General features: G+C 53.7%; 1 long non-coding RNA gene across 1 annotated transcript; it reads left to right on the top strand.

The window, feature by feature from the left end:
* Window positions 1–2,209: 2,209 nt before the first annotated feature.
* Window positions 2,210–7,000, top strand: LOC113882089. Its single transcript, XR_003508281.1, has 3 exons — window positions 2,210–3,673; window positions 4,463–4,560; window positions 5,898–7,000. It is a non-coding gene; the product is annotated as an uncharacterized LOC113882089 (long non-coding RNA).
* The last annotated feature ends 6,422 nt before the right edge of the window (window positions 7,001–13,422 follow it).

Below are 13,422 nucleotides of genomic sequence, written 5' to 3'. Positions count from 1 at the left end.
CAGGCTACTGTCCACGGGGTCCCAAAGAGTTGGGCACGACTGAGCGACTTCACTTTCTTTCTTTCTTTCTAAAGGGGTCCTGATGGCTGGGAAGTCGGGCAAACTATGTTCTGGCCTGGGCTCTTGCACAGACTTGCTGTGTGACTGTTGGGCAAGTCTCTTCCCCTCTCTGAGCCTCAGTTTGCTTTGTGATTCAACAAAGGAGAAAGGAATTATGATTCCGTGATCTGATGTAAGTTATTCAGATGAGACCTGGGAAGTTAAGGAAACCAGGGAGTTTAACCAATAGAGTCCAGTCACTGGGACTCAAAGAGAAGCGATCGGGGAGGATTATCTTAATAGCTCTCCCCAATTACCCAGGTCACCGCAGGAATGGAGACCGAGTTTGACTAACTCCCTGACTCGGGAACACAACCGTCTGCTTTTCTTCCCTGGTTCCAACCCAGCCTCTTCCAGGGGCTTTAACCCTGTTTACAGAAATGGGAATTTGCATGATGAAAATAACTCTAGCCGGACTGCGATTTTACTGAGCTTGGCACAGGGCTCGGAAAAAGCGGCTGCATAGCCAATTACTGGAATTTTTAAACACAAATAATATTTTATGGGATCAGTGGGCTGGCGCGGGGCCGCCGCACCCGGCGCGGCTCCTCCGCCCACAAACAAGCTCCGATTGTACGGCGGGCGAGCGCGCCAGCCCGGGGCTGGGAGGTGGGGTGGGGGTCCGCGGGCGGGCCGGGGTCCCGGCGCGGGCAGGTGCAGCGCCGGGCTCGACGGCGCGGGCTCCGGCGGGCAGGGAGCGTTGGCGAGGCCCCGAAGGGGGTGGGGAGCGTCGGGCGCCCAGCTCACCTGCAGCGTCGCGCCTGGAAGCGTTTAGCGCGAGAGGGCGCGCCCAGCTCGAGGCTCCCCCGCCCGGCGGCCGCCCGCTGGGCCTGGCCCGCGCCCCGCGCCCTTGGCATAGCCGTGGCCGCCGCGCCGCCTCCGGAAGGCCGGTTTCCCGGAACGGCCCGAGGGCGGCAGGGAATCCGCGCAGAGGCCCTGGAGCCACCCCTCGCCTTCCCGATCCCGCCCGAGGCGAGCTGGCGCTCTGGGGAAGCCGACGCCCGAGCCCTGGGCTGCGCGCGAGGCCAGCCCCGGTCTAGGGCACAGTCCCAGGGACAGAGACTTCCCCCAGGTCCTTCCAGGGGTCCCCATTCCTGCGTGCCCTGAGCCCGGGGGCTGGCCCTCCCGGCAGCCGCGCACTCCCTGCCGGGGGCTCGTCGCCCCGCCGTCCGCCCGCCTTCCCCGGCCGAGCGCCCGGCCCCGGCACGCACAGGGTTAAGCAGGAGCAGGTGTGTCGCCAGATGCCGCTCACCACCCCTCTCCCCCGCAGCCCCGTCGGCCTCCTCCTCCGCCCACCCGCTCAGAACCAAACAGTCCCAAATAAAAGTGCTATTGTTGCCTTTCCCCACCCCCGTCGCTGGCCCGCCACCTGGAGCGGAGCCCGGTCCCCTCTTCACCTGCCCCGGGGCCGGCCGGGGGGAGGGGAAGTGGGGCCTCCGAGCGGTGACTTCCGCTCCCCCTGGGCCTCCAGCTTCCCCGCCCCCAGCGCTCCCAGCACCGACCCCTGGGTTAAGGCCGGGGTGGGGGGAGGGCGGGGCGGGGGACGTGGTTTTGCGGGGGAGGTAAGGGGGGGTTCCTTTCTGACCCGAGAGCTGGGTTCTGACCTCCCCGCGCCCCTCTCTCCAGCCCCCCATCCTCACTGGCTAGACCGCGGCGGGGTGTGCGAGGCTGAACAGTAGGCCCTGTCGAGGCGCCCAGGACGGTGCCAGCCTCGCTCGGCAACTGGCAGCTGGTATTTTTAAAACATTATTTGTCCCTCAGCAAGTCAAAGAAGGCGGGTTAAGAGTAAGGACTCCCTTTTACAGACCGAGGAGCGGAGGCGCGCGGAGGTGAAGTGTCTAGGCCAGACAGGAGGCTGGTCAGAACTCAGAGGTCTGTGGGCTCCCCTGGCACCGCTGGGCCTCGGGCGCTCATTGGATGGACAAGGAATGGGGGACCCCAGAGACTGGCAGCCTGGCACCGCCTCGGATTCAGTGTAGGCCGTTAGACTAGTTACTCCTCCCCAGGTTTCCTCTGGTCTTAAACCGATGGGGGTGGGGATGGGGGTGGACCAGCGTGATTCCTTATTTCCCTTAACTCCTAGAAGCTGGCTGACCCCCGGAGGTCTGAGGGCCCCGAGGTGGGACCCCACGTAGGAGCGAGGCAGCCGCGGCCTGTCGGAGGGAAGAAAATGTTTCCCCTTTCGCTCCCCATCTCCGCCAGCCTCCCCCGCCCTGCCTCCATCCCTCCTGCTGGCCCCAGGGAGGCTGAACCACGAGGTTAAATAAATATCTGACGGTGACTCAAGGAAACGAGTCAAGACCGTTGCCGGGAGAAGAAACCCAGACCTCAGTGAAGATCCGCCCCCGAGTCCGAGCGGCCCCCGCTCCGCCCCTGATGTGTGTGTGTGCGGAGCCCTGGCCCCCTCTGGTCTCGCCTAAGAGCCCCAGGATAGCCACCCCCTCTCCCGGACCTGCTCTTGCTTGATAGTTGGCACTACTGAGGGGTGGGGGCGTGCGCGCAGGGTTACCGTATTTCCTTTCCCTGCGCCCTAGGTTTTGAGCGCAGGTATTTAACTTCTCCAACCCACGGGAAGAGTCCTTTCTGTACTGTGGCAAGTCGGGAGGCTTGAGATTTTGTTTTTGTTCTCTTAGCTCTCCCGTAATCTCTCTCCTGACCTGCCGGCTTGTCAATCCTGTTTCCTATCTCCACCTGAACGTTTAATGGGCATCTCAAACTCAACGTGTTCAACTTTGAAATTCTGATCTTTCCCCCAGACCTGCTCCTTTTTGTCTTTTCCATCTCCGAACAGGGCAACTTCATCCTTCCAGTTGCTCGGGAAGAAAATCTTAGAATTATTCTCAACCCCTCTCTTTTTCTGTCATGCATCCGAATGCTTTAGCGAATCTTGTTTACATTACCTTCAAAATATGTCCAGAATCTGCTTGCTACCCTTCACCACTTTCCCCACCCCGGCCCCGGTCCAACCCACCAGCTTCTCCTGCCGGGGAATATCGCAGCCCCTCTTGTCCCCCTGCATCCCTTGTCCCCTCAGTCTGTTCTCAGCAGAGCAGCCAGGGTTATCTTTTTAAAATCAAAGTCAGAGCCTGTCCCTCTTCTGCTCAAAAATCGAGTGGGTGCACATCTCACTCAGAGAAAAGGGTCCTTCAAAGACCCTAGAGGATCTGATCAGTGCTCTGCCCTTCCTTCCCACTCCTCTCCCCCTCACTCTATCTACTCCAGTCACTGTTGTACAGGCAGGACAGCATGTTTCTGCCTCAGGACCTTTGCACTTACTATTGCCTTTGCCTGGAACAATCTTTTCCCAGATCCCTACAGTGCTTTCTCACTCATTTTGCTAAGGTTCTTTTCTACCCTCCACCAACCAATACCCCCAGGCTCTCCATCTCCCTTCCCTTGCTTTGCATATCTCAGTGGCTTTTATCACCATCTAATATAGGCTACATGCTTACCTGCTAATTTGTTTGTCTGTCTCTTCCATTGTAGATGCTATGAAGTCAGAGACTTTTTTTTAAGTCTTGGCTCAGGACTTCCCTGATGGTTCAGTGTTTAAGAATCTGCCTTCCAATGCAAGGTATGTGGGTTCAATTCCTGGTTGGTGGGTTCGATTCCTGGTCATGGAGCTAAGATCCTACATGCTATGGCCCATGTACCACAAGATCCCATATGCCAAACTAGGATTCCATGCAGCTGAATACACACATATATGAACATATAAATATTTTTAAAGTCCACTTAGTTAAAAAAAAAATGTCTCAGACGGAGACCAGAGTTTCACACATAGTGAGCACTTGGTGAATATTTGTTGAATGAATGAGTAAATGAAGGAACAACCCAGTCACCTTCCCTTTCTGGACCTTACTTTTCTCACCTGTACAAGTGAGTTGGATCCAATGAAAGTCCCCTCAGCTTTGAGAGTCCCATGGGGGATTCCAGCCAAGCCATGGGGAATGCCTTCTGTATAAAATAGCCCCAAGGGGAGGGGTTTAGAGGGGTTGAAGGTGGGCTGAGGAGGGTTCTGAAGTATCTTCAGAAATCTGGAATTGTCAGCTTTCCTGATACTTGAGGGGTCGGGAGAGAAAAGCGGGGAGGAGTGCGCTCACCAGTCATTCATTTGTTCAGGCCAAATGCACTTCAGATGCCTTTACCAGAGGGTCCCCAGGGCAGAGGCACTACTGTAGAGGGAGAAGGGGGCAGTACCCAAAATGAGTCTTTGATGGCTGAGCTGAGCTTTTATAGACACTGGGAGTCAGAGATGAATTAGACTCAGTCCCCTTTCTGGGGGAGCTCAGACTAGTATCTAATAACTTTTAAACAATGATTGGTGTGTTGTAATCAGGAAGCTTATTTGGGGGGCCGACAGGAGAATGATTGCAACTCTATCCATGGTGGGAGCAGATGTCAAAGGAGGCTTCCTGGAGGAGGTGACACACCCGAGCAAGACTTGAAAGATAAACAGAGGTGAGTAGGGCTTTTGGCGACGGCATGACCGTAGTGCCAGCACTTCTGGATCATGGAAGTGATGTGGTAAGAGATGAACGCTGTGATTTGGGAAGGTAAGAGCAAGGGGTAGAAAGCGGAACCAAGGTGTTACCAGAGGACGCTTATGCACGGAGGTTGCAGCCTCACCCAGAGCACCTACTCATTCATTCAGGAAGCATCCCTGAAGGTCTCCCATGTGTCCAGCCTGGGGCAAGACCCCAGAGGAGACCTGGGCAGCGGACAGGACACTTGGGCCATCAACAGATCTGGTCCAGGTTGGCTGTGTGACCCTGGGTGAGCCTGGAGCCTGTCTGAGCTTTAGTTCTCCCAACTGTAGAGGCAACAGATAATTTCACCCACACTGTATGACTCATGGAGTACATTGAGGATCAAATGAGATATGCACTTACAAGTGTATGACAGAGAGACAAGAATTAACACAAAGCAAGGTCTCAGTCCTTCAGGAGCTTGGAATATGGTCTTTGTAGCTTACAGCCTCCTCCCTTGTTCTCCCAACTTTCTTTTTCCATCTGGGTCTTGCAGCCCCTTGGGACTGGCTGACTCCCACCATAGCCTTGCACTTACTGGCCTAGGCTTCCTTCCTGACCCCAGACATCCTAAGAAGGCTCCCCCTTGTGGCATTTCCTGGAATAACAAGACAGGTCTCTGATAAGATATAGGGCCAGACTGACCACAAAGAGGGAGCCGGAAGGACCTGAAGACCTGGGAAAGGATCAGGGCAAACCTGCAAAGGAAGTACATCCTGAAACAGAATGTTAGTCTAGAAGGGACCTGGGACCTCCTCCCAGACCCCATTTTACAGATGAGGAAACTGAGGTTCAGGGAAAAGGAAGTTAGGGGCAGGACCATGACTTAGGTGTCCATACACTCCTATGCTGGGTTCATTCTGTCACACCAGGTACCATATGCAATCCAACTCAATGAACAGTGTATATTGCAAATTCCCTCTATATCTGGCAGCATCCCTCCTAAGGACCTCAGACTAAGCAGTAGTCTCTCCCAGAGCAAAGATTAACAAATGCCAAAGGCTCTGTAGCCGGAGAGGCTGGTATAACTTGAGTTAGTGTATCCTGGATCCAGAAATCAGAGATATACCACTCACCTGGATTTTTTTCTTTTTACTGGGGTATGGTTACAGGGATGAGGCTGGGGGCACAATTAATCCACATCTAAACGACCAGCTCAGCCAGAGCGGTATGTGCACGGTGGTGTGTGTGCTGTAGTTGCACGTATGGACTGCTTTCTCCAAAAATTTTCTAACCTACATCTTTTAATTTAGCTCTTGCTATTATTAGCCCACTTTAGAGATAACAGTGAGTCACCAAAGGACCAAGGGATTTGCCAAGGTCAAGAAGAACATTGAGGAAAGACCATCATGGTGCATACAGAAGGCACGGACAGACAGAACACTTGCCCGTGAGACTGTCTCGTTTTTATTGAGCTGCTTTTGGGAGGAAGTCCTTGCAACATGCAGCCCTTTCCTACCACAGAGGAGATTTCTGCTGGCTTCCTTGGATCCTGGCAGCTGGAGGGGCCTCTAGCTTTATGCTTAAAGTAAAGGGTGAGTTGGGTGATGGACACAAAGAATACAGCAGAGGAAGAGGGGTTGCCTGCCTGCATTGAGCTGGGGGGCTTTCAAATAGCTTCATTTGGCTCACTGGCTGGTTGAGGGGAGGCCTGGATTTCTGATCACCGCAGGGATTGGAAAGCAAAGCTGGGCTTGAGGGCCACTGTGAAAATGGACCAAGAGCCAGGAAAGACGTGGTTGCTGTGTCCCATTGCTTCATCAGCAGGATGCTAAGTGGATAGAGAAAAGCCTGGGATCGGGCGTGGAGCACACTGGGTCCCGGGTTCAAGTGCTGTATGACCCTGTACATTGCAGAGCAGTGGTCGGGAATGCGGGCTCTGGAGCCAGGCTGCCTGGGTTCACATCCCAGCTTCCCCACTCAGTAGATCTGTGGGACTTCCCTGGTGGTTCAGCGGTAAAGAATCTGCCCACCGACGCAGGGGACTCGGATTCTATCCCTGGTATGGGAGGATTCCACAGGCCGCAGAGCAACCATGCCTTGGAGCCTGAATGCCTTAACAAGAGAAGCTGCAGCAATGAGAAGCCTTCACACTGCAACTAGAGAGTAGCTGCAACTCGCCACAACTAGGGAAAAGCCGGTGTGCAGCAATGAAGACTCAGCACAAACATAAATGAATAAGATAAAAGAAATAGATCTGTGGCCTCAGATTCACCTCTCTAAGCCTGTTTTCTTATCAATAAAATGGGGAAACGGTAGTTCCCACCCAGAGATTTTTGGAAGCCTTATACGAATGAATCATGTGATGTACTTAGGAAAATGCCCAGCGATATAGTAAGTGCTCAATAAATGCAATCTATTATTAGAAAAGACCCATCTGAGTGACGAGATCATCACCTGTGCAGCGAAAGGGGCTCTGTCAGTAGACTGATTTCTGGTTTGGTGACCACAGCTCTCTGGGGGACGTTTTTTTATTTTTTCCCCAGGAGGGGCAAAACTATAGAAAATAAAGCTTGGCACAACATTTTGTGGTATAGCTTACAGAAGATTTGAATGTTTCCCCGAGAGCATGAGTTTTACAGGGTGGAGTCCCAGGACCAGAGCATCCTAAGATTCCTGGACCGGTTAGTCTGTAGCTCTGGAGATATCTTCTGTCTGGAGGGTGTCAAGTCCAGGGACCACCCTGCTGAATGACTGGCGCTCCTGACCCTAAGCCTGGCAGCTTAAGCCTTGGTGCCCAGAGAGGGTGCTGAGGTGAGTCCTGGGGAGCTGAGTTCCCTGCATTGTCCTGCATCCCAGCCTGTCCCTGGGGGATAGATTTTGGGGGAGGAGGAAAGAGAGGCCTTTGTGGAAGAAGGCAGGCAGAGAAAGCTCCTTGCCCATCATGTTTACTGAACTGCACTGAATTATGACTAAATGCCAAGATCTGGCTTCAGGCTATTGACTAAATCATTTAGGGGTTGACAGAGGAGGGAGGGAGGGGACATGGGGGAGCTTGGGGGAGAATGTTCTTGTAATTCTTCAGTCTGAGGTACATTAAGGAGCCATAAGCCATGTCGAGAGCTTGAATTACATTAGAGAGATTATCCTGTTACAGTTCATAATCCTGGATAATATACCGTCTCGGAGCACACCTGCCCATGATAAATCTCACCCCATCACGGCCTGACCCTGGGGACCCAGGGAGGCTGGGGCAGCTGGCAGGGGCTAGCGGTGTGGACACAGCCTCGGCAGGGGCACCTGTGAGGCCTTCTGACTCATCTTCGTGCCCCCACACCTGCCTCAGCTCAGAGGGAGCGGATGGAGCCTGGAGCTTCAAACTTCTCCATCTCCATTCAAGGCGATTGGCATCCTAGTGCCCCTCCAGCCATAACCCCCATCCCACGACCCCACCTCCTGCTCTGGGGGGACAGATTCTTGGCGTCCCTGTCCCCAGGTTCTCCTCTCCCTGAAAGCTTTCCCCTTAATCTCTCCAAACCCAGCTGGCATTTCATGGTCCCTGGAGACTTTGTAGAAAACACACTGACATTCCCTTCCCTCCAGTTCACAGCACTGACAGCCCTGGTGAATGGATGTGTCACCTGCCGCCTGCGTGTTTCTAAGCCTCCACCTCCCCAGCTAGAGCACAAGTACCACGAAATCAGGAGTTGTGACTACAGCCACAGCACTTAGCCCAGAGATGCTTGTCCACAGTCATGCAACTAGTTAGTGGCAGAATCAGGGTTCAAACCCCACTTGCCTGGCTGCAGAGTCTGAGCTTTTGGCCGCCAGGGAACACTGTCTCTGACCTGAAAACGCTGTCCTGTGTCCCTGTGGACCTGCTGCTGTATCCTTCCTAGATTCTATTTGCCTTATATTGAGGATCCTCATGAGTGAGGATGACCCTCATGGTGGCTCTTAGGGTGTGACAGCACCCGAGCCTCCTAGCTTCACCCCTAGCCTTTTCAAGTGGCCCGCTCCTTTGCATGACCTCACTAACATCCCCAATTGCGTGGGGCCCCGTCCCAGGCCTAACACTCTCTTTCCTGCAGGTCATTTCTTGGCCCCCTAGCTCCCAGCAGGCCCAGAAGTGTCTGGGAACCTGGTACTGGTCCCCGCTCTCTCTGTGCATGACACCCTAAACCCCATCAGCCTCAGATTCTACTTTACCTCCCTTCCCCAGACCCACATTCCATGTGTACCTCTCCCTGAGGGAATGGAAAGGGTACCTTTTTAGATTTCCTGGGGTGAGCTAAGTTATGAGGGCTTCAGCAAAAGCCAGTCACTCCAGGTCTCCTAAAAAGAAGCCACAGAGACTTCTCTGGTAATCCAGTGGCTAAGACTCTGTGCTCCCAAAGCAGGGTGCCAGGGTTCGATCCCTGGTGGAGGAACGAGATCCCACATGCTGCAACTGAGAGATCCTGAACGCTGCAACTAAAGATCCCACGGGCTGCAGCAGGGATGGAAGCTCCCGCGTGCCGCGACTAAGCCCCAGCAGCGCGATCAATGAATAAGATGTGCTCCCCGAGCGTCAAGCACTGGGTTATGCTCCTTACCCACATCATCTCATTTACCTCAGGCCGGCCCTATGAAACAGGTGATTTCTACAGACGAGAAAATGGAGGCTTAGAGCAGTGAAACACAGTGTCACAGGGCAACACCTAGTAAAGGGCAGAGCTGGGATTCAAACCCACGCCTGCTGGTCCCAGAGTTCCTGCGCCTCATCCCTGATACCACCCTGCCTCCTGATGGCGAGTGCCAGACTCCCCGGCTTGTCTCCCCGGCTTGCCTTCCCAGCCCCCGCTCCGCGCAAGCCACCCTTCTCCATCCCTTCTCGCCCCTGCAGGCATCTCTAGCATCTCAGTCTCTACCTTTTCTCTTGCCAACTTCCAGAACTCCTCTGGATTCCAAGTCACTCAGGTGCATCAAGGATTCCTCTCCTCTCTTGAGTAGCCTTCACCTTTCATCCAGAGATGGAACATGACAGTTTGACCATCCACTCATCCATTTATTCCTATCATTCTCATGGAATCCTGGAATGTTAGGGCTAGAAGGGGCTTTGATGATTATCTGGTCCACTGGCTTTTAAAGCAGAATGCAGGGAACTTCTCTGGTGGTCCAGTGGTTAAGATCCACTTTCCAATGCAGAGGACAAGGGTTCGATCCCTGGTCAGAGGACCTTTAAGATCCCACATGTCTCAGGGCAACTAAGCCCCTGCACCACAATTAGAGAAGCTGCAACCACTGAACCCATGCACTCTAGAGCCGGTGCTCAGTCCTGTCTGACTCTTTACGACCCTATGGACTATATGTAGCCCACCAGACTCCTCTGTCCCTGGGATTTTCCCAGCAAGAATACTGGAGTGGGTTGCCATTTCCTACTTCAGGGGATCTTCCCGACCCAGGGATAGAACCTGTATCTCTTACGTCTCCTGCATTGGCAGGTGGGTTCTTTACCACTAGCACCACCTGGGAAACATCAAAATAAAGACCCAGTAAGTGAAAAACAAAACAAACCAAAAGAACCCAGGATGCATTTTTGAAAGTTCTAGAGAAATCAGACGAATGAGGGTTTGCGGGGTGTTGGGATGTTGGGAGTAGTATCCAGGGTCCTACCTTCTGGCTCCACCCTTCCTCCTGCTCCGTACTCTCAGAGTACAGTTAGCCCCGGACTGTGTCCAGACACCCAGCCCATGAGAACCTGTTGCTTTCAGCCATTAACTAAGGGATGGCCAGGCTTCTTGCTCTCTGTGGGCCCGCAGGACCTCTCCTCTCCTCATGAACTCTGCAGGCAGACAACCAGACTTCTTACACAGCAGCTCAGAACTCCCTGAAGCACGCAAGTGGAAGATTCCAGGCCTTCTTAAGACGAAGGCCCAAAAGGAGAATGACTTCACTTCTGCCATATTCTCTTGGCTAAATTCAGGGGGAGAAGAAATAAGCGCCACGTCTTAGCGGAGGAATGACAAAGGATCTGCAGTCATCTTTAACCCACCACCATCTGTGTGACCTTGAGCGAGAAAATTACTTAACCTTCCTCATTTTCCATCTGTGTTCTCATCTGTGAAGAATAAATACATGGAATCCATGGAAATCCATGGAAAGTACTTAGAACAGTGTCAGGCACATAGTAAGTATTCACTACATGTTAGCTGGTGCTAGTTTTATTTCTAACCCATATGCCTAGCACTGTGCTAGGCAACTGGTAGGCGGGAGGGAGGGCTATAAGAGTAATGGCAAAAACAGTTTATACTCCTGATAATAAATAATCTAGTTCATGAGATAAAATTAACACACGCTGAGATCAAAGTACTAATTCAAGGCATTGTGTAATTAAAGAGCCCATGAGAGGCACAGATAACATATTTGAGGAAGCTGGAGGACAAAGAGACTGGACGTGGGGGCTGGGTGGCCAGTGAGGGCTTGCAAGGAGGGAGGGGTGTGCATGGAGCGGAGGGCAGTCCAGTGCTTCAGCACAGACTCAGCCAAGCTCGCTGCCTTCAGATCTTAGCTCTGCCACTTTCTTGATGTGCCTCTGTGATCTTGCAAGATGAGCAGCCTCTCTATATGTCAGTTTCCTTTCTGTTACGTGTGTGTATCTCCCAGGGCTCCACTGAGGAGTAGCTGACTTACTTCCTAGGAAGAGCAGCAGTGTCTGACATGGAAGAGCTGCTCAGCAAGCTGAGTTGACCTCATCAGCCCTCCTAGGAGGAGACTTTGGCTAGGTGGAGAGGAGGGACAGGGGTCTCCAGGTGGATGAACACAGGGACTGCTGGTGTAAAGTGGGACTGTGCCTGTGTCTCTGCTCGGGGATGGGGAGAGTGTACGGGAGTGAGGGTGGAGGCGTGGGCAGCAGGCGCCAAGTCAGAGAGGAGTGCGAAGGGCAGACCGTGGGAGTCTTCAAGCCCAGCTAGAGTAGTCTGGGCTTGATCCTCACAGCTTTCTAACAAGAGAGGGATGCCATCTGGGCTGTGTGTGAAAGAGCCCCCGGCAGTGGCGTGCAGGTGGATTAAAGACAAGAGAGATGGCTTAGGAGACCACGGCCACAATTCAGGCATGAAATGGGCAGGTCCCAGACTTAGGTGGTGGCGGAGGGAAAGGGAGGGACTGGCCACCTGGAGAGGGAAGTCACTGCAGCTCTAGGGGAGCCTCCTGCCCATCCACCCACCATGCCTGGCTTCTGGCTTCTACTCTGGCCTCCTCCCTTCCGGGTCAGGCTTTTTGAAAGCTGCATCCAGGAAGCGGGAAGCACAGGGTCAGCCCCACCCCCAGAGAAATGACTGGACCCCATCTGGTCCCCAGTGTGGACCTCCGCCAAGAGAAGCAGTTCTGGGAGGGGGAACCCAGCCCTGCCTCTGTGTGTGTGTGTGTGTGTGTGTGTGTGTGTGTGTATGACACAGAGATTGTGTATGTGTTAAGAGAGAGAGAGTGTATTTGTTGTCTGTGTATTTGTCGTGTGTGCCTGTGTGTGTGAGAGAGACTGTGAGTGTGTGACAAAGAGGGAAGAGGACGGACCATATGTCTATTTTCTCTGGAAAACAGATGTCTCCTCAAGTGGGTGAGAGAGTCAGCAAAGGAAGAAGAGAAGTGGGGTTAGGGGATCAGCTCCACATTAGCAAATAAATTGTCCCACACACGGGGCCCTGTGTGTGTCAGTTTTTCTGATTTTTCAGATATTTTCCTTTCTCTCTCTCAAAATCTTTCCTTTTCTGGTGTTTTCTTTTTTTCCCTTTCTCTCTCCCCCAGGCTCACGCACCTGTGCCAGCCCCAGGCAGTGTTCCCTCCGTCTGGCAGCTCGGATGGCAAGGAGCGGGGGGTGCCCCCTCCTTTGCTCCTTTGCTCAGGCTTCTCCTGGGGGTGGGGTGGGGTCAGAGCCTGGCCAGCAGTGGGCTAGGGTAACAGACCAAGTCACTCTATCTCGCCTCTGCCCAGCTTGCCTTGTGTCCATATTCTTCCCTCCATCTGTCCCCCAACAAACACGTGATGGGCACCAATGATGCATCAGGCACTGGTCCAGGCCCATGGTCCAGCGGATTCTGGAGTCCCCCTTGCCCCGGCATCCTTGCTTTGGGAGCGTGGGATGGGAAGGGAACATCTTTTGCTTACTCTCAGGCTTGATGCATCAGAACAGAAACCCCCATCAGCGCACCTCTCCGGTTTTGCCCTGGTGTTTCCCAGTGTGTTCTCTGCTCTCCTATCTCCCTCCTGGGGAGAAACGCAGAGACATGGGAGCCAGAGAGGCCTGGGTTCACATCCCAGCCCTACCTCTTCCAAGCTGTGGCATCTGCAGCAAGAAGAGGCTTCACCTCACTGGCCTCTGTATTTCCTCATCCAGACTGTAACGTTTCCTGTGGGGTTGTTGGGAGAATGAAATTAGAAAAATGAGCTGAAGTGTCTAACAAAGCCATTTTCTCTCTCTTTTTTTGGCCTTGTTTCTTTTCTCTTGCCCTTTCATTTATTTAAGATAAATTTCCTGAGCCTTCAGTATGCGGGAACTGAGCGAGGGGGTCCTAATGTCCCCTCTCTAGGAAACAAGATTCCCGCCAGAGCTGGCAGCCCATGCCCTTGGCCTCTGCTTCCTCCCACCTCATCTTCGCCAGTGGGGCACACGAGGGCTTCCGAGCGGAGGAGGAAGTGGGGTAGCGGTCCTGCTCCCGTCACTTCTCTTTTCCTCCATCTTCCCTTCTCCCGCCTCGTGACACTCTTTCTCTCTCTCCCTCCCTCTCTCTTCTCCTCTCCCTCCATTCCTCTCTCCCCTTCTCTCTCCCCTTCGGCTCCCCCTGCGGCTTGCCAGCTGCCAGCAGATGACATCTCC

This window comes from Bos indicus x Bos taurus, chromosome 23, assembly GCF_003369695.1.
Source record: "Bos indicus x Bos taurus breed Angus x Brahman F1 hybrid chromosome 23, Bos_hybrid_MaternalHap_v2.0, whole genome shotgun sequence".
Taxonomy (NCBI): Eukaryota; Metazoa; Chordata; class Mammalia; order Artiodactyla; family Bovidae; genus Bos; species Bos indicus x Bos taurus.
This window is presented reverse-complemented; position numbering and strand designations above follow the sequence as displayed.